Source organism: Rhagoletis pomonella, unplaced genomic scaffold (assembly GCF_013731165.1).
Source record: "Rhagoletis pomonella isolate Grant_MI unplaced genomic scaffold, Rhpom_1.0 Rhpom_scaffold_00010, whole genome shotgun sequence".
Lineage (NCBI taxonomy): Eukaryota > Metazoa > Arthropoda > Insecta > Diptera > Tephritidae > Rhagoletis > Rhagoletis pomonella.
Genome location: NW_023458564.1, coordinates 31,354,662 through 31,375,661, shown reverse-complemented (window position 1 = coordinate 31,375,661; position 21,000 = coordinate 31,354,662). Strand labels below are relative to the sequence as shown.

The 21,000-nt window shown below is 34.3% G+C and overlaps 1 protein-coding gene across 1 annotated transcript in view; it reads right to left on the bottom strand.

Moving 5' to 3' along the window:
* Window positions 1-21,000, bottom strand: part of LOC118746231 — an 80,933-nt gene that overhangs the window by 7,300 nt on the left and 52,633 nt on the right. The gene's annotated exons all lie outside the window — the stretch shown is intronic.

Sequence of the window (21,000 nt, the reverse complement as noted above, 5' to 3'; positions counted from 1 at the left end):
TCAGAGTATAAAAGTTGACATTTTAAAGAAAATTTGTTGAATTTTTCTAAAATTTTGTTTAAAGTTTGAAACCGTGAGTTATGTATATGATTTCGGTTAAATCTTGAACAAAAAGTTAGATAATTTAGAATGTTTTTGAGGTGTTTGGAGGAGCTTCCACCTACTTAAACGTTCAGAAAGAATACCCATATATATTTCTTTTTAAAACACTAAAATATAAAAATTAAAAGAAAATTAAATTAGGAAAAGAAAAAAATTGTATTGAAAAAGAAGAAAATAGTACTTGATATTAATTCATAAGTTAATTAAAACATGTATCACAATATGGGTGTCAAACGAAGTAGGTTTAAAAAGGCATATAATTTAATACATTTCTGAAGAGCCCACCTTTTTAAAAAGTTGAATTAAAAAAAATTCACTTATGTGAAACATTTCAATATTTTGTGTCAAAAAAAATAAATTAAAGAAAGCTTTAGTTTAAAAGGGCTCACGCCTATTAAAAAAGTCACACTTATTTAAATGACGGTGAGTGTCAGTGAAAATCGTAAAGTATTTTTGTTTTATTTTTTTTTAACATTTTGTTTTATTTAATAGACGTCACACTACAACAAAATCCATAAAGAAAAAAATTGTAAATTTGCATTACAATTTTACACTTTTTATTTTAGAATTTTTAAATTTTAATATAAATAAGTGCAAGTTTCAAGTCGCTAAAAGTTACCGTTGATTTTGTAGATTTTTTTTGTGGGTTTTGGCATTTTCTTTTATATCAAAATAGATTTTGTTCATATGGAAGAAAATGCACAACAGTGTCAACAAAAAACAATTATCAAAATTTAACGGTAAGCTTGCACTTGCTAAAATTGCATGGGCAATAAAACTGCATACCCAAAAAAATTCTAAAAATTCTGAATAAAAAGTATAAAATATTGATGAAATATTTTCAAAAAATGGAAAAGAATGTACGGTACGATTTTCACTGACGCGTACGTTTGTATGTATGTATGTGCATCTCTAAAAACCGTCCCAGCAAGAGTCTTGGGACACGCCAATTCAGTGAAAGGACTAATAAAGGATATTTACCTCCGTACACGCTAACCACCCGGAAAACGAAACAAGCTAATAAACGTTGCGGATATGGACCTTGAGCTGCAGGACACTCTATAGAAAAGGTGCCTTAATCTATGCAGGATTTCATTGAGAAACATAAGGCTCACATCATCGCAGAAAATGCGACTGGAAATGCGATGAAAGACGCACAATAACTTAAAATTTCTCTTTCGGTTGTTTTGAAATTCAAGTTTTAAGATAAAAGCGGCAATGAAGAAGACGCCATTCCTCATATGAAACAATGTTTTCAGCTGTCCTTCGCATTGCAGTCGCCACAGCAAATGTGGAAAGAATATTTTCCCAGATCAATTTGAATAAAACAAGAAATTCCAGCACACGGTGGTATTTTAGGAACTAAATATTAAAACAAACAAAAAATAATTAAGGAGGTAGTAAATTTGAGGTGCTGAAGAAAATAAGCAATGCAATTTACCCAACAAACATTAAGGTTAGAGAACGATTAGAAAACGATTCGATTTCGTATGTGTTTCTCTAAGGTAAAGATTAGAAAAAGATTAGAGAAACTATCGAGAATTTCGCAAAAAGGGGGCTCAGTTCTCTCGATATCGAGAAAAAGGTTAGATACCTAATCGTGGTCTTACGATTAATTCTAATTGGTTTCAAATGTCTAGTGTTTTTCGAATCATTCCCTAATCGACTTCTAACGCAGTTCTCTAACCCGATTTTCGATTCGAAAACTACATTAGAAAAAACTACATTAGAATTCTAATGTAAAATCAAATAATTTAATAACGTTCGAGACTGTGTGTGTTCGGTACGAGGTATAATGAATCTGGACCTCATTCAAATTTACTTTAAATGTTCCATTTTAGAAAGTCTAGTTTTATTTAGTTAAGAATAATTTAATGTGTTTATGGTATTTACTTTCAAAATAATGGTTTTTTGTTATTTATATTTAATAAAATAAAAAGCTTTATTTATTTAAAAAACTTCATTTTTGAAGGTTCAACTTTTTGGTCTAAAATACAGAAAATTTACAGTTTTAAGAAAAAAAATCTGGCAACACTGATATGTACTCGTAAAAACCCCTTTTGGCGTTAGATGTTTGTAAGCTATAACGGTATACGGGAAAAACAAAAAAATTACAAAAAATTGTTTTCTATGATTTTTCGAAACCTACGTTCTTATTCTGCTGCAGCTCTACATACATACATATTTTTGCATGTACATATGTAGTATGTATGTACCTCATGCATGTACACATTTCTGAGAGAAAACAATTCTGAACCCAAAGCGACACACATTTATTTAACACTTTCTTTGTTCTTTAAAGAGCGCAATTGCGACACATTTATTATTATTAAATCTTGCAACTCATCACTGGTCATATATGTACAATGTATGCATTTGTATGCTAATATTTTTACAATGTATTTCTAATATACCTACCTACATACATACATACACATATAGTATGCACGCATTTATTCACTCCTCACCAAATGTTACTGGTTGATGTCTATAAACACACATATGCCTATACTTCATGCCTATATACAAGCATTTGTACATATACATATGTATACTATGTATGTTCGTATCATATCTATCTTTCTGAATACTCGATATCCATTTTGTAAACGCTTAATAGCAAAAAACACAGGAAGCTTCAGTGGGGTCACTCTAACTAGTTCGGTTTAAGGACTCACTGAAGTCGGCAGCATATGTTCACCAGGAGGCGCGGCTGCCTTAGAGCAAGCGGTTCGCTATACAAATGTGTTCTCAAAAATTTAATCAATTTATGATTGTGCTTAAAAATCTGTTCTAATGGAAGATAAAATAACGTCCCTTATTTTGATGACGACCAAGAAAAAAGTTTGATGGATTATTAGTATCCCCGTGAAACCAATACGGTTTGGTAAAATGGCGTTAAGCAACACCACCAACTCCATACGATTTGGGAAAGACCTCTTCGAGGCCTTATCAGCCTGGGTTGCGCTGGGTATTAACCAAACGGGGTTTCAGACAGGGCGACTCTTTTTCACGTGATTTCCGGTTCTACCTTTTCCAAGTCCCGTCACTGTTAACACTTATAATTTCCAAAAGTAGTACACGTAGTTTATTTCAAAACCGGTAAACCGAGAGAAAGATTTCGGGGAAGATTAACGAGCTTTAACGAGTTGGTGACGGCGAATACCGTAGACGATGGAATGGTGAGCTAATGAGCCTTACAACGATATAGTCAAGTCGTTCGAATGTACAACTCGTAACCCGCTGGTGGTAGCAGAGGTATTAGGAGGCCTGCTCTGGCATGGAAAGACCTGGTGGAGAAGGACTTGGCTTCACTTGGAATTTGCAATAGGTATATTGTTGAACTCGGCTGAAAACATTGATACGGTTACAGCGCCAAACAAGAAGAAAAATAATGGCAATATAATAATCTTTAAATACAGAATCTATTTGAACCTACAGTTTAGATTAGTTCTATTCTGGGCTCAACAAAATTTTTATTTTTTATATATCACATAACTAGCCTTCTTATCATCTATATATGAGGCTTTGAGAGCCAGAGTATCCTAAAAGGGCAATTCTGGCAACTATTACCACAGTTATTACAAAAAAGACAAAACTCTTTCGTAATAAAATTGTCCACTGTGGCAACTGTATTGAAAACTCTTTACTATCTTTCGAAAGACTAATTGAAAGATATGCTAACGAGGAGGTCTAAGCGTTAATCTGTTCGCCTTTTAGGAACAAGTTTGTTAAAAATTAAATTAAATGGAAAATATATACATTTTTTCTTTTAAAACAAAAATAAAACCAATAAAAGAAAATTGAAATAAAAAAAAGTAAAAATATAATGAAAAGTGGAAACAACTTAAATTTTTTTAAACGAAAAGTTCATGAAAAAAACAAGCTTTCCAATGCCGAGTGGCAATACAACGTGAGGGTCAATTTCAAGGTCATCTCGAGGTCAACATGGTTTTTCTTAACAGGTAAGCTCCTTTTTTATCTCGAATTCAGAAAGAATGGAAAATTGTACGTTCAAAAACCATATCATATGTGGGCTTCATTTGACCGTCAGGGTTATATGAAGCGTCAATCTTCCTATTCAATATGTCAAATTTACCCAACTAAAATCAACTAAAAATTGAAAGGAAATAAAAAAAATTAAATCGAGAAAGAAACAAGAACTTAAAAATTAAATTAAATTAAAAAAAAGTTATTTTTATATCGAAATTAAAAGAAAATTAAATTAATAATAATGAAACAATTTTTTGTGAAGGTCATCAGGTCTAGATAAGGTTTTATTGGTTGAAGTTATGTAGATCTTTTTTAGTGGTGCAGGGTGATTTAAAATTTGATTAAATGAATAACAGGCACCATGCGAGACCTCTTTGCACTCAGAAACGGCTGGACGGATTTAAATGAAAGCCACACGGATCGCTTATAACTTCAACATTTGGAAAGAGCTTTTTACGTTTTTGAAAAGGGTTGCCACCTGTTTAATAACTCAAATTTAAATAAATCATAATTAAGTTATCTATGTAAAATACTTATATATTGGTGTTAGAAGAAAGTATTTTAAGGCTAAAGTTTTGAAACTAAATGAAAATGAAACATTTGGGGAAGTAAAAAGTTTTCGATAAAAAAATACAAATGTACTAATTTTTACGATGCAATTTCAATTGGTTTGGTGCAAAAACAATTTTCTTAATTTTTAGAGATTTCTCTTATTGTGAACTATTTCTTGACCACTGAATTTAACGCCATAAGGGATACTAGTTATTTTTATTTTTAAATAAATTGCTTTGCATCTACATATGTATGTATTTCGGTATGCACTTATGTATGTATGCACGCTATCTACTATACTGTTTTTTTTTTTTACTTTTCAGAAGACATACTTAGTTGAAGGAATTTAAAAGCGATGCAATAATTAGATAATACCGTTTTCATCTGATTTAACAGTATTTGCATAGTAATCGTTGTATTTATACATAGTGTCTTTGTATAAATTTATTACTGTGTATAAGTGTACGCATGTCTGAACGCATGCGCCAATGAAGCTCACTCAAACGCAATTCGACCTCAAGGTCGTTTGGCATAAAACGTTAATAACAATCTAACTAGAAAAATGTATATACATTAGGGTGGTCCACAAAAAAAGAGTAAAGTCAGAATTTAATTGCTCTCGCCCCCTAGAATTGTTCTATACCGCAAAAATGTACCCCTTTTTTTATTTTGTAATCCAAAAATATTAATAGGAAAAATGCATAGGAAAAATCAGTTTTTCGTAGAAATGGTACTGAAAATCAATATTTTTCGACCGGAAAACTCTTTTGCTCCCATTGAGACTTCCAATAATAATAGACATTTGTTTAGTTTTTAATACTATTTTTTTATAGATCCCTCAAAAACCTCAAAAACTTCAGTCGGCTGCCATAAAAACTAGTTAGTATTAAACAGGGTAAAATGAAACGCTAGATATTATTATTGGGAGTTCCCTGAATAGAAAGAGTTTCCCGATCAAAAAATATAGATTTTCAAGAATTCTATACCATTTCTACGAGAAATTGCGTTTTCCCGCGAGGAAAACTTTAAGCGCTTTGAGAGACCTCTAAGTCCTTTTTTGATTTCGAAATAAAAAAAACAGGCGTATGTTTTTTTCGGTAAATATTTGGACCAACCTATTATAAATACATACATATGTGTGTAAATACATATGTGCATACAAAGCTTCTAGTAGGTAACAGCTGGAAAAATATGGCAAGAATGAATACATGTTCTTATACATAACCAAAAAGCGAAATAAAATAAAGCGAAATCAGAGCACATTGCATAGGTGACAGCACCACAGATAAAATAATAAGCTGTGTTATTTTATTTTTTAATTTTGTACTGTAAACTGTAAAAAAGGTAATAAAATTTGACAATTTATATTAAAATGTACACAAAAATGATAATTCGTAGACTACCTGTTCAATATGGCTTGAGCATAAAACAAAATAAAAATAAAATAATAAAAAAAAATTTCATCAAATAATATAAAATATATACTTAAACTATAAAAATATAATAAATAAATTGTTTCCTCAAATACAAATAAAGTACAGTACGCCCTCGGTTAAAGCCACACCCAAACGCTTACGATATTTGTGACTCAGAAATTGCAACTTTTCAAAAAATTGGGCCTCAATAAACGCAACTTTCTATCCATAATTTCTTATTTCGTTTAATTTTTGTCTTCAATCGGCTGAAGAAAATTCGGTTTCAGTAGAAGACACCTGAACTCTTCAAAAGCTGAAAAAGTACAAACCAACATTTTACTATTGAAAAAAAGGTTAACCAAGAAATATACTTCTTTCGATTTTGTATACATATAAATACATGATTTTCAAGTGAATTAAATTAATACTTTTGTTTTGTCTTGCCGTGACCAATATAATTTTATCTCGTTTTTATACTTTTGTTTTCAGGTTAAACTCTCATTTCAAACCCATGGTGAAATTTTACACAGTTCAAGTTATAAAACACCGTTCTCGCTTTATTATCTTAATTTTCTTGACATTCGGCTATCTTATAAAACTTTTTAAAGGGAAATTTTCAAATTAGATAGTGTCATGTCTTTCTTCTCGCTTGACAAACTCAATCAACGCAACTACCTTCTCGGTTTATCGGTTGCTTTTATCGAGCGCGTACTGTAATTAAAAACCATCTAAAACAAAATAAAATGTATTAAATTAGTTTTCGTGAGTAGTAGGAAATTAAAAACTTTAACAAACTGTAAATCTTAAAAAAACAATACGAGTATTATACGCAACCTTCAACAGTCTAATACATTAAAAATCCCCTTACTTTATACCCCTTCAAGTAGCACCTGTGCTAAGTAGAAATAGCAAAAGAAAACACAAAGCAGAGAGCACAAAACACAAAGCACAAAGCACGCTTGCGTTCAATATTCAAGCAATATAGTCAGTCAATTCGCAGTAGTTGTTGCTACAGTAGACGCATTTGCGGTGGCAGTCGCAGTCGCAGTCGCAGCCTCAGTCTCAGTCATAGTTAAATTCACATTCAGTCATATGCGTTTCAGGAAGTAAACATTTCAAGGATTGACTCATTAAAAAGTCGAATGCGAATGTGAAAACAAAAAGTTTTTCAGCGTCGTCGCCAACGACAGCCGGCAACAACAATAGCAAAACGAAAAACAAACGCTTCATGGCAGTGACGGTGATGGCCACGGCAATCGCCAAATGGCGATGCCAACTACTACAGTGAAACAAACGTGCGTTAGAGTGCACTATATCCCTGTAGGAAATCAATGAATATAAATACATAAAAATTTTAATTTAAACCAATTAATTGCATATGTGCTTCTAGTATTGTTCTTTTACTGACAGCTGGTTGTCTTCATATCTTTGAGGTTATATATTTCGTGAAGGAAGAGCTTCTCCGAGTCGTCCGCCGAGTCGTCCGATACGAAATCAAATGTCAGATAGGGCGATTCTCTATCGTGAGACTTATTTATCCTGCTAATTGACAAGTGGAGTGTTTTCAACACTAAAGTCGGAATTATACCCTGGGAACATTCCCACCTTAGACTAGTCGTTGTTTAAACAATAATAATAAATAATACTACACATGTTTTAATTCTATTTTTTTTAAGTTAATTTTATTTAATATTTAAGAAGCTTTAGTGTAAAGCAAAGTACCTGCGAAGAAAAGGATTTATTTAGTCTAATGGGATTTATGACACCTCAACGGTTGAAATTTCTTAAGAATATTCAACTGCCGGATGGCGCATGAATATCATGCTAGAGAAAGTAATTAAGCGCTGCATAACGAAATCGCTTAGAAACAATATTTAATTTAAAAAAAAATTACACACGCCGATAAAAAATGTTTGCATCTCTTTTGTACTAATCAATAACTTAGTTTAAATAAATAATGTAACTTGATTAACCTTTGGATGTTCTATGTAATACCAAAACCCAGAATACCATGCGTACACGCAAATCACATATTTTACAATTTCAATTGTATAAATGTAGAATGAAGTCTTGTACAATAAAACTTTCAAGCTTGATTTCTCAAAATTTTAATTTTTACACATTCATGTTTCTGGCGATAGCTTTACATTTCCTACTGGGTTCTTAAGTGCAGTTCAAGCTCAAGAAAATCAGAATAGCGAGACAGCAAATGATAATAGATATTTTTGTTCATTTTGTACGCGATAATAGTTACAATTTAAATACATATGTACATACATTTGTATGTAGGTAAATACTCCTTGTTCACCCCTTTACTGATATGTAATTATGGAGGTACCTAATGACCCTGTTGGAAAAATGCATAAGCACTGAAGTGGTCCTCTAGAAACCATTATTTTTATTATCTGGAAGTGATGGGCTTTCCTTTTCCAATTCCTTGCTCATTGCCAAAAACATCCACTTACCGACATTTACTGCGTTTTTTTTTTATATTTCTCTGGTGAACACCTACTTAACTAGTAATAGTCGTCTAGTTTGAAAATCGTACTTTCGAGAAAGTTTCAGTTACATAAATGTACATACATACATGAAGCAAATGCTGAGAGAATTAGGAAATTGCCTACGAAAAAATTTTATGACATTTCGGGCAGAAATTTGTCGTGAAAAATTATAGTGATATATTTATATACTACATACGAGTATGTGCATTAGGGTGGTCCGAAAAAAAAATCAAAGTGGAAATTTTAATGCTTCCACCCCCTGGGATTCTTCTATATCGAAAAAATATACCCCTATCTTTTTCATTTGAAATCAAAAAATATGCTAGAGAGCAAACCTCACTAGTTGTTACATTTTTCCACAAAAACTTGTTTTTGGACGAAAATGATGTTGATGTTTTGTATAAAGAACAAGTTTACATCCCGAAATTGTATTTAAATGAAAGCTTAAAAAATATTTACTAAGAAAGTAAAAACAACCACTCATGTATATCGATGCATCGAAAATTTTCCACTCGATGTATAAATAGGCTTCGATTCATCAATGTTTTCTCTAAAAATCGCTTTGTCTGAAATTCAAGCAAAGCAAGATACAGTTTTATAGCTCATAAAGTTTTAGTATAATAAAGTGCAAGTTTTAATTGTTTTGATTTTCAATATTTTGTTCTTTTCCTGGCTTGCACTTTGTTACACTAAAATTTTGTGAGCTATAAAACTGCATACCCAAAAACGTTCTAAAAACTCATATTAAAAAGTTCAAAATATTGGTGAACAGTTAATGAATTTTCCAAAATTTTGTACAAAATTTGAAACATTATTTTACATGGTTTTAGTTAAAGCGGGAATAATATTTTTGTAAATAAACAAATTATAAAAAATGTTAAATTGAAAAACGTTATGAATATTGAAATTAAAAAATCAACACGTGAACACTTGTTTGACTGACCATAATATACATATACGTAAGTATGTACATCAAAATAAAAGTTTGTTAAATTGTTTGAAATTGGTTTTGTTTTATTTCCATAGTGGAGGAAAACTGTATGCGTATCGATGAATTGATGTATGCCCTCCGATGCACTATGGGACTATTTTCATTTTTAGCGACAAAAACTCAGTTCTTAAACATTCGGTCTTCTTTCGTCGAGTAGAACTTGTGTTGTTAACAATTGTTCAAGGAGTATTATACACGTTATTCGTTGTTAGAACATCAGATATTTTGTAAAACTATTATTGTTTGCAAAAAACCTGCAACTTAAAAAGAATTTATAGTTTTCTTAGATAGTGTCAAGTTAAAAATTGCTGAAATTTTTTCATGTGAACTGGTAATGCAAGAAAAGACTCCAAAATACATAATATACTTGATATGCTTCATTGAGCGATGCATAGCTCTGATCCATTCATATCAAGTTTAGGTTTGCATGAACGCAGACATAACTAAAAAAAAAAAAAACTGGCGTTTCCGCGTGAAGTAATTGGGCTTTTCAAATTCCCCGAAATGGCACCAGCACTTTTATTGCCTTTTACTTCTCGTCAAGCTGTCGAAGTAATTATGGTTATGAAACTTAAAGTTGCGAATCTGATAATTCCAGTTGTGACTCTGTAAACAGCTCCGAATCGTGCTAAAAAAATTTACAGTACGATGATGAAACTGGCTATATACATAAATCATTATGTTTTTCTCCAGACTGAGTACTACGTACATTTATTATACTTTTTAGGATTATCTATAATAATAATAATATAACTATAAATAAATAAGTTGAATGGATTTGAAGAAAATTTTATTTCCGGTATTTAGCGCAGCTTAGTGACAACACCTTGGGGCAGACTCCATGTCTGGCTTTTAAATGGATATTCCAAAGAAAAGGGGGCGTCGTTTGCAAAAATATTCAAACTTAGGCAAAACGAGTTTTAAAATTTTTTGTAATTTGCCTCTTAATTGATAGCGCTGCCTCTGGTTTAAGTGCTCGCAGCCCCCCCATATTTTTCTGAACCACTTGTGTTGTCAGTGGTTTTGGTTTCTAGCGCATAGTGCAATGCATCGACAAATATCGATGTAGGTTTCGATGTGTCGATGCGAGGAAAACATGATGTAATTTTGTCACTAAGTCCCTACATTTGTGCTCATACACCCGCAGTTGCGTATGTAACGTATACGCCCCGTAGCACCATTTGTAGTCATTTAACTCGACGCCTTAACTTAAAAGTCATATTATTTAAAAGTACATAATTAAATATTGGTGTGGACGGTTCAGTATTCCTTACGTACATATATATATATATATATATTATCTTCTTCTTATATATAACAATTTTAGAATGAACTACGAGTTTGCCAATAAAAATTGTAAAAATGGAATTTTTGTTTCTCAAATCATAATCATCTTTTACTCAATGCAACTTTTTTTCGTTTGGCGACCCACTAGTTTTATTACACAAGATTCGTTCGTTTTGGCAAGAAGAACCTCTCCACCAGTTAATTGTAATATAACATTTTGAAGTATCTAAAATTATTAAAATTAAAAAAATCGTAAAATTTCAAAAATCACAAAATAGCTGCGACAGATATTTTGCATGCTGCCTTTTTTTTAAATTTAAAATTAAGATTTTTAGTGGAACGAATTTCAAATTTATATAGAAAAGTATTGAATTTTACCCAGGATTACCATTTCGGAGATATAGCGATTTAAAATTGTAGTAAAATGTGTGTAGGTACTCCTTAATATGCAATTCATAAATTTGTATAGAAACTTTTTGTATGTAAATATCTCTTCTTAAGAGCTCATAACTTCTACATTTATTATTCAATTTAGATGAGCAGAGCGTTGTTGTATTAATGAAGAATCGTGCTTTGACGTGTAAGAATCCAAAAGTGAACAGAGTTTTTCATGTTAATATTTTTGCCGAACCGGGGGGCTCACCGGGGAAACCACGTTAAAAAACGAGCTAAATACATTAACCCACAAGTACAGTGTAAATTGTGCATATTATGGAGAACACAATATTTTGAATCGCTATATCTCAGAAATGGTAGTTCTCGGGAAGAAAAATGTTATAACGGTTTCTATAGATAATTGAACGATATTCACTTTCGTCTCCCCTATTTTGGTGACAAACCTTACCGTTTAGCTGAAAAATAAAAAAAAAACGCCTTATGTAACCTTTGACCTTGAATACAATTTTTTTTTGCAGACGTTAGATCGATGGAGACTTTTGACATTTCTTTCATAATGGTGTTCAAAACACTCGTACCAATTTTCAGCTTTATGCGAATTATTATAACCTTGAATGTGTACCGTGACCGGGCCCTAAAAAATGACTCGTGGGATTTGCTCATATAGTGTAAATATTGTGTCGATTTAAGCGGTTATTTCATTTGGCCACAGTAATTTTTCTTTCGTTGCTTTGGGGATAAACTTTCTCTACTGCCTTTGAATGTCAGGGTTGTTTCAAGAGCTTCCTATGCAGTTTCCAAATAGAAGCTTCTAATGAAACCGCTCAACCTGGGAGCGTTTGCTTATTAGCAATCTTCAAATTGCCGACTGGGTATTTACATACATATATGCTACATAGGTACATACATACATACATAAGTTGCCATTTTGTTATGTACGATCAGTATTGCAAAAAGCTCGCACCTCGTCGCTAACAGTGATCATCTATAAATGCACATACATACATACATATGTATGTGTTTATATTGTCATCACAACAAAAGGATCTAAGTGACATTTTTCAAGCTAATTTTTCCACCAAATTGTTTTGAGGCGCATTTTCAAACCAAAGCTTAAAGCGATATCATTATGTATAAAACAATGGGTTTAATTAGCTTTTTATGGATAATGACCAAAATATTTCATATAGACATTTCAAAATTTTTATTTTTCTACGTAAATATAAAAATTCCACTTATGGTTTTCTTTTTTTAATAACGAATACAATAGTTTTACATACTCATATACAAGTGTCCCATGAGGCGTAGTTTTTCTAAACTTCGGCAAAATATTTAGCTATGCAATGAAATGCACATAGATATATGTATCTATGTAAATATCTATGCACATATGAAAGCATGTGACACATATGTACTGATGTATTCAAAGGTATATACATAAGTACAAACATTTGGCTTTTCGATTATTCGCCTTTTTGTCCAAGCTGGTTTTCGAGTTGTTTAATTGATTACTGTTTGGCAAAAAACGGTTCCCGATTTCGAAATTAAGAAAAAATCGGACAAGACGGTTTTATTTTACAAAATTTTAATTTAGTGAAAATGCCTATGCTGGTATGAAGTCATGACATTAAAGATAGCTTTTATTGAGAAAAGAGCAAAGCACAATAAGTACAAAGTTTTTTTGTAGCAAAAGTAATGCAAACAAATTTCAGTGAAAAATTCCCGTTTGGTATTTTTTTAACTTTTTTTAATACTTTATTGCATTTTTTCTGACTTTTTTTTCGGCTTTGACTAGCGCTCTTTCCGCCGTAGCCGAGTGTTTAGATGTGCCTACTGCCACAACATCATAAAAAGTTGTTTCAAATAGCGGTCGCCCCTCGGTAGACAACACGAACTGGAGGAGAAGCTTGGCCAAACATGTAGAAAAATTTTTAAGCGGCAAACATTAATTTATTGGAATCAAATATAGTCCTGTTATCCTGTTATGATCCTATTCATCTTCAAATAACCTAGGATATAATTTCAAAACTATTTAGGGCTTTCCCTTAAACTGGAAAAAAAACCTAAGATTTGTATGAAATTAAAAAGTCTGCATGTTTGATAAAAAAAAAATCCGGTTTATTCGATATTCGAAAAATCAAGATATCAAAAATCCGCCATTAGATATCCAAAACTCCGGTGGAAACCGGTTTGGATAAACCGAGTCAATCACCCTATTAAATATATTTAGTTACATACATATGTATTTATAACTCAGCTCTATTCTACAATGTTATCTACGCATTACACATTAGGGATGTTTCGAATGCCATATTTTTCGAATGCGAATTTTCGGAATGCGAATGTAGCAATAACATTAAAAATGCTTTAATCAAATCAAGTCATCGTTTTTATTGCTTAATAATTTTGTAAATGATTAGAACATTGACCGATTGCTTAACCTAAACAGTGTTATAATCTAGTAGTCAAAGTTAAAAAGGCTCGTATATAAGGCCGGCTTCACTGAACAATCAATTCGTCGTATTTTAGTTTAGTTTTCTACCAATCGCGAGGATTTTCAACGCGATGAGCTCATTTTTCTTTAATATAGGCCTTCAATTAAGCTTCATTTTACATTTTTGATGCGAATGCGAATTTGTAAAATGATGCGAATCATTCGCATAACGAATGCGAATGCAAATGTTCGCAACATCCCTGTTACACAAGCACTTACATATGTACATATGTAGTATGTTGGTACAGTTGATTTTTTTGCACTTAAATAGTTTTAGTACGTTCCACTAGTCATTGCGTTCTGTTACAAGCAACTCAAATTCAAAATTCAACTCGTTCCCCGCAAGTGCATGCATACATATGTACATCCATGCATACATACTTATGTATGTACGTTAGAATGCATTTACATGTGCGTATGTGCTATCGACACCGCCAACGCCCCCGAAGCCTATCGTGTGTATGCCCAAACACCCTGTCATCCCACCGTAATTTTATAGGCGAGACGCTGGCGTTTACTACCCGCATACTTGAAAATAAGCGCAATGAAAACATTATTGAATTGTATAAATATCTTTCAATGAAACGTTTTATTTGATGTTTGTTGTTGTTGTTGTTGTTGTAGTTTTAGTGTGCGTTGCATTGCGATGTGCACGTATGTATGCATGCATGTATGTATGTTAGCGATGTAAACACTTAGAAATAACCTTTTTTATGGCATTTCCCTCTTTAGAATAAGGAACTGCCGCTACCGCCTGTGGTACATCTAGCAAGTAATGATCTCGATTGGATCGTCGAAAGCATATTAGCTAAAAGGTTTGTAAAATTTTAATATCAGCTACTTAGAATCGAACTCATTTCTTTCAAATTCACAATTTCGGCTGAGTCAATGCGCACAACTGCTACCCAGTCACCCCTTTGGAAGCATTAAATAAATACGAACGCAGTATCCACTTCCGGTAACAACTTTCTAGTTATTTCTCGAAACTTTGAAGGTTACTTTGTACGCAACTTTACGATTACTTAATACGAATCATGTTGTTTCTCCTTGCAAAGTTTCTTGTCTCGGCAATCACAGAAAGCACTTTCGTTTGAAAATTTCTTCAATTAGTTGTATTTGTATTTGTATTTAGATTTGCATGTACTCACATGTGTATCTACTAGCTTTTGCCCACAGCTCCGCTCGCGATATGTTTGGCTATTATTTTAAACGTAACAAAAAATAAAATAAATTGTGTTACCGAAAATAAAAAAATTTTCAGGATAAAAACGACTAACATATAATAGTAATAGCATTTGGCCGAGCTTCTCCTACGATTTTTGGCCGGCCTTGATGTTGTCACACACAGGGTGAGGGCGATTGTATTTTTAATAAAAGCTGTTTTTTCTTGGCAAAAATACACTCGAAGGTTTGCCATCGCCTGCCGAGGGGCGAGCACTAGTAAAATAAAATTATAGTTGAAAAAACTAAATCCTCGCTATTATAATTTCCACTCCTACTGTTATCAGGTATGTAACTTGAGAATAGAAATCGCTTCATCTTTTACGCGCATCAATATTACACAGTTACATCCGGAGCTAATAAAAGGGAGGTAAAAAAAAATAACGGGTTTTTTTTTATGCTGGTCTGTTGGTTGCTAATAATAATAAACGATATGTCTTTTCATATGTAAATGCTACTTTTCTGGTGCGATACAAAAAATCAGGGTCGAAAAAACGGCAATTTTAAGCGTTTAGATAAGCAATAAAACATTAGTAAATACATATGCTTGCAAATATGCTCGTAATGAAAACTAAAAAACACATAACTTAAGTAGGGTTTAAAGATAAGTATGTAACAATCATTTCTTTTTAAAAGTGAATATAATTTTCTTAAATATTGCTTATTCCCATTTATTTTTTTATCTCTTCAATGAACACGATGCCTTCCCGTAAAGACAAACCTTTGATTTGCTGGAAATTGGGAACTAGTCAAGAATACAAGGATAATCGTTGACAGTAGAAATCCTTGTTGAAGTTTGAAGCGTGGTGCGCAGATCTTAAGAACTATCAAAGCTCCATATAAAAGAGCCCCAGAAATGATCAAGGCAAATTTATTAAGTATCAGTACTGCAGTAGGGACTTCTTAAGTAATATGCTAAACATACTACTATGGTTTTCTATAACTTTTTGTGAGGAAAGAGAGCAGGCTTTGAAATATCAGATGTAAGAATTCCATGTACACTATTATTCACACACACACCACGTAGTAATGACAACCTTTTCTTGACCGTTACTAAAGAGATCCGTACTTTGTCCATGAAAATAAGCAAAATATGTATGCTCGATAAAATTAAGCTTCCAAAAGCAATTCCAAAAAAGCTTCAAATTTTCGGACTGGCATTTGTGAAAATTACATGGAAGCGCTCTTCTACATAGATTCTTCGAATTCTTATTGTTGCTACCAAAACTGTTACAATGTTTGATAGTTTCTTTCAAAACCACAATCACTTGCCGCGTTAGAAATTCAAAATTCCATAGTACGGACACCTTTGTTGCAGTCGTGTCTTTGTCCCCATGGTGTCACGCAAAGCTGCACAATTTTCCTCCTAAGAGCGATATAAAACTGTGTTACGCTAAAGTGTTGAAAAAAGAGTTTTAGAAAACAAAAACAAAGTATGTATTATCAAGAATATTAAAGTACTCTAAAGTACTTCAACTTAAAAGAACAAACACATAATTTCGACTTTAAACTTAAAAAAAAAATTCAAAACTTAAGTCCGCCAGACATTGTACGTCATTTTGAGCCACGAAAGTTTTCGTAAATTGTACAAAACCGTTTTTGTACACACTACGAAAATATGAGACATCAGATCTTTAGTATATTCAAAGAATGCGTTCATACTATTTACTAAAAAATTTCATATTAATTCTTTGTTTCTTTTTACGAAATTTTTGTAAGATGCACAAAATTAATTTACACACTTACACTTTTATTCTATTTTTATCGTAAATTTTAAGCATTTTTGTTTAACAAAATGTTTTGCAAAAACGCTTAACATTAATGATAAACATATAATGAAAGTGTTGTGTTGTCATTTTAGCTATGGTTTTTATATTCTGTGAGTAAGCGTATACTTCTTCCATCTTTAAATAAATAATGAAATATTTTCAAACTTGTTTAAAGTGTCCAAAAACTTGTATAGGACAGCTAATTTTTAATTCAAAAATACGGTTATAGGCAGATAAATGCGCTATTTATCCGCCCATAGTTTTATGGTGAATTTTTGTTACCAAATAAAAACACTGTTGATTCTCTTTGACACTGGAGTACAATTCATAAGTTTACAATTAAATAAGTATTCATTATTTTCAATTTGTATTCCGAATTGAGGCCGCTGTGGTGTAGTGGTTAACAGTGCGTGCTACCATTCCGCATGGCCGGGGTTCGAGTTCAGTTTCCGACCAACATCAAAAAAACCAACACTGTTATCCAAAAGTAAATTCCAAAAAGCAATGAGGTTATCAAGAACCTCATTTCTGGTTCCAAATAAGAAGACGAAATCAAGTTCTAAAAACCTAAAAAAAAAGTATTTATTTTATTGAAAGAAAATAATTAAGAATGAGCTTTACTCTTCCCTAACCAAGACCATCAGGCAATTTGTATTGCGGTCAAACGTCAAATATTTGTTTTAGATTATTTATTCTCGGTGTCTCGAATGCTGTTCAAACGTGTTGCAGCGATCTCGCACCAGTGTTTGATTTTTTCTATATGCTACAATAAAACAACAACAATAAAAAGTAATAAAATAAAAGCAAAAAACCAAAATTTAAAATTAACTCACTCACCTTTGCCAGCTAGCAATCCACGAATGATTATACAAATCAAATCACAAAAATTAATATTTATTTTTTTATTGTATTTTTTAACCAGCAAATTTTTTTATAATGCGTTCGTAGTTACGAATTCGTAACTCCGTTCCGAAAAATCGAAAATTGGTATGATGTAATCCGAGCGTAATTATCAGCGGTGTGGCCGGCATGGTGCTCTGCCGTGGCCAACCGTTTTTTCCCCACTCCCTTTTTCCGGTCACCGAAAGGCCTCGGCTAAGTAGGTGGCCAAAAAACCGCTAAAACCGACTAGAGGGCCTGAACGACCCAGACAGTTTCGTTCTTCTGCAGAAGCTGCAAGGAGTGCTGAGCCGCTAACGGGAAATTAAACTTCCAGGGATACCGGTGGAACTAAAACTCATGAGGGAAGGGGTTTCAATCCACCGGTATCCCTGGAAGTTTGATCCCCTATTGCTCACCCCGGGCATATCCAACTAGCAGGGTGTAGTGGTCAAGACCAAGACCTGCACGAACAAGCAGAGGACCACCCCTGCGGGTAAAATCTCAAGGGAAAAACGACCTAGATACTTCAGACTCTGCACCAGTCATCCGTGATGTCAGGTAACATCAACGGTGAGCGCAGATGAGCGCGCGGTCCGGCTCTACAAGGAAGCTATCTCCAAGGTTGGACTGCTATGGCCTGGGGCAAACTTAGTTTCCGTCCATAGGGATTAAATCCCTAATAAGCTGCGAGCATGGGCCTAGACCCCAGTTTAGTCCTCAAAGTTGAGGATATTCACGAATTTATCCAACTGTGCAACTAAGGATATCCCACCAGCGATTGGAGGATAATCCGAGTTGGCGAGACCTGGGGAAAGCAGCGTTTTGTTGACTTTTTCATAAACTATGCTTTCGTACCAGCTTTCGAGGATTGTGATGGGGTTATTAGCTATGACTTTTACTCCATTACAGTAGAAACTCGCCGAAAAGCGGATCAGCAAGGGAAGGGATGGACAACGCCTCCAGCGGACCTGCTTATTCAGACATTTTTACCGACGAAGAGGCCAACAAAACAGGTGATGCCTGGAATGGACCAGGTGCCTTCAAGTCGGGGTTCTTGGTAGATAGCGGTTCACAGAAAACACCACGAATGGATCTATGCACCTACCAACGAGTGTGCCCGATACCGCGACAAATACTGAGAGCGACAGGGGCTCTGTATCTGCCTACCTAAGGTCAGTCTATAGTCGGTGGACAACGCTGTACGAGAACTAGCTTCTGGTCTCCGAATCAGAAGAGGAGGACATTGACAGTACGGTCATTGCCGCCACCGAACGGAAGTAGCTAGAAGCAATAGAGATTACTTCCTTCTTACCCTCAGCGATAAAGCTGATGACATGTTTATAGTCCAAGAGCCTTGGATCGTCAAAAGTAAGGTTTGCGAACTGAACTCTTATGTCTACCAGGTTGTAACAGCTCCTGTAGCAGGTAGCTTCCATTTTTATTAAAAAGTATATTCCTCTGTTTTTATCTCCTAACATAGTGATGAGGATGCCTTATGCATCAGCGTTCAACTGAAGGAGAGCGCGATCTGGCTGCAACCACATACATGGCCTACGACAGCCTTTTTCCTCTAAAAAGACAGCAGGAAGTTGTGAAGGAGGCAAACCACAAAATAATCCCAGTCATAGTTGGGGATGACTCTAGTTCCCACAACACGATTTGGGACTCAAGCGACTCTAACTCCCTTGGTGAGTATTTAATTGAATTTATTCTTTTAGATAATGTTACTGTATGTAATCTTTGTGACCTCCGTTAGAAGAGAAATAATGGACATCACCCTTCTGTCGAGTGGTTTTTAGTTGGTCCTGCTTGTCGTTATGAGCTGATCAAGCGAGTCTCTTCAACACGAAGGGGGGTTTCTCTCGGTGAGCTGGACGCATCGTCAAAAATTGGTGAAGCAATGAACTTAGTGACAAATGCCTGTAATATTTCTTTCAGAGCCTCCTGCTCAACCACCCTTCTGAAGTGTAAAAAGAAACTCCAGTACTGGAATCCTTGGATTTCAGCACTGGAAAAAAACAGCAGAAGGGTTTTCAATCGAGCCAAATGCAAAGGTTTTTGGCAACTCTACAAGAATGCACTCAAACTTTTGAAGAAGGCGAATCTTGATAAAACTTCTGCAAAAACATGGAAGAGAACTCTGAAGCCAACAGGCTGAGAAAAGTTCACCCGGTCCTAGGACCAACTCGTTCCTATGCGATTTCGTTAGAGGCGTCGTAAGTTATGAGAGGGTTGAATGGGCTTTAATGTCCTTTCAGCCCTACAAATCTCCAAGACTTGACGGCATTTTTCCCGCTGAGAAGCTAAGGTCATACTGTGTCCTCTGCCTTCTCAGATTTTTCATATACCATACCAGAGGACAAAGGCCCTCCACTCTGGAATCTAACCATGAACGCCGTACTTCTCAGCCTAAGGGCTTCGGTTGTCAAGTCATACCGTACGCTGATGACATAGCAATCGTGGCAACGAACAAATATCTGCAGATCCTGAGTGAGTTATTGCAAAACACACTCTTTCTTGTAAACATCCTCTATTCAAACTTCCCACTCTAAACGGGGTGGCAGTTACTCTCGTAACAGAAGTCAAATACCTTGGAGTTGCTCTAGATAAGAAACTTGACTGGAACCGAAACATTGAAGACCGCTCCAGGAAGGGCCAATACAGGCCTGTATGCCTGTTGCAGCCTTACCTAATAGAAACTCACGCCATGTAATTTGTTTTTCTGCGTAAACCGAAATTTGGTTGCGTGCGTTTACATTTGATTTCACTGAGTGAAACGTCAAAACTAAGTCTCACGCAGAACAAAAATTGAAAATTGAGTTAGCTTTTTACACATGCCGTTCATTTTCGGTTGGTCCCAGAGCCAAGCTGCAACAAGTGAAGAGAACGGCTGCTATGCTCGTCACGGGACTAATGCCCATCAAATCTCTGTAAATTATAATAAGTCTGCCATCTGTGGATCTATACTGCAAATTTCAGGCCGGATGCAGTGCGGCCAGGTTAAATACGATCCAGCCGTTGAGAGACCTCAGATTCCGACACGCAAAAAGTACGAGAAACTGTACCGGATAATCTACGACAAGTAAATTATACCATTCCTCGACTCTGTTTAGACAACAAATTCTCCATAAGAATCTCAGAGAGGAACAAATGGGAAGGGGCCACAGACTTAAAACCCATTGTTAACGGCTATAGATGGTTCAAAGATTAACGAATGAGCGCTCGGAGTTTCATAACCTCTGCCCTCCAGCTGCTATCAAATCTCTTAAAACTAACGGAACAAAGTAGCCATAGAATGCAGTCTCAACCTGCTGGCACCAAAATGCTCCTTGACTATTGTATGGGTCCCTGGATATGGGAAATTCCTGGCCACCGCTTAGCCGACGAGCTCGAAAGG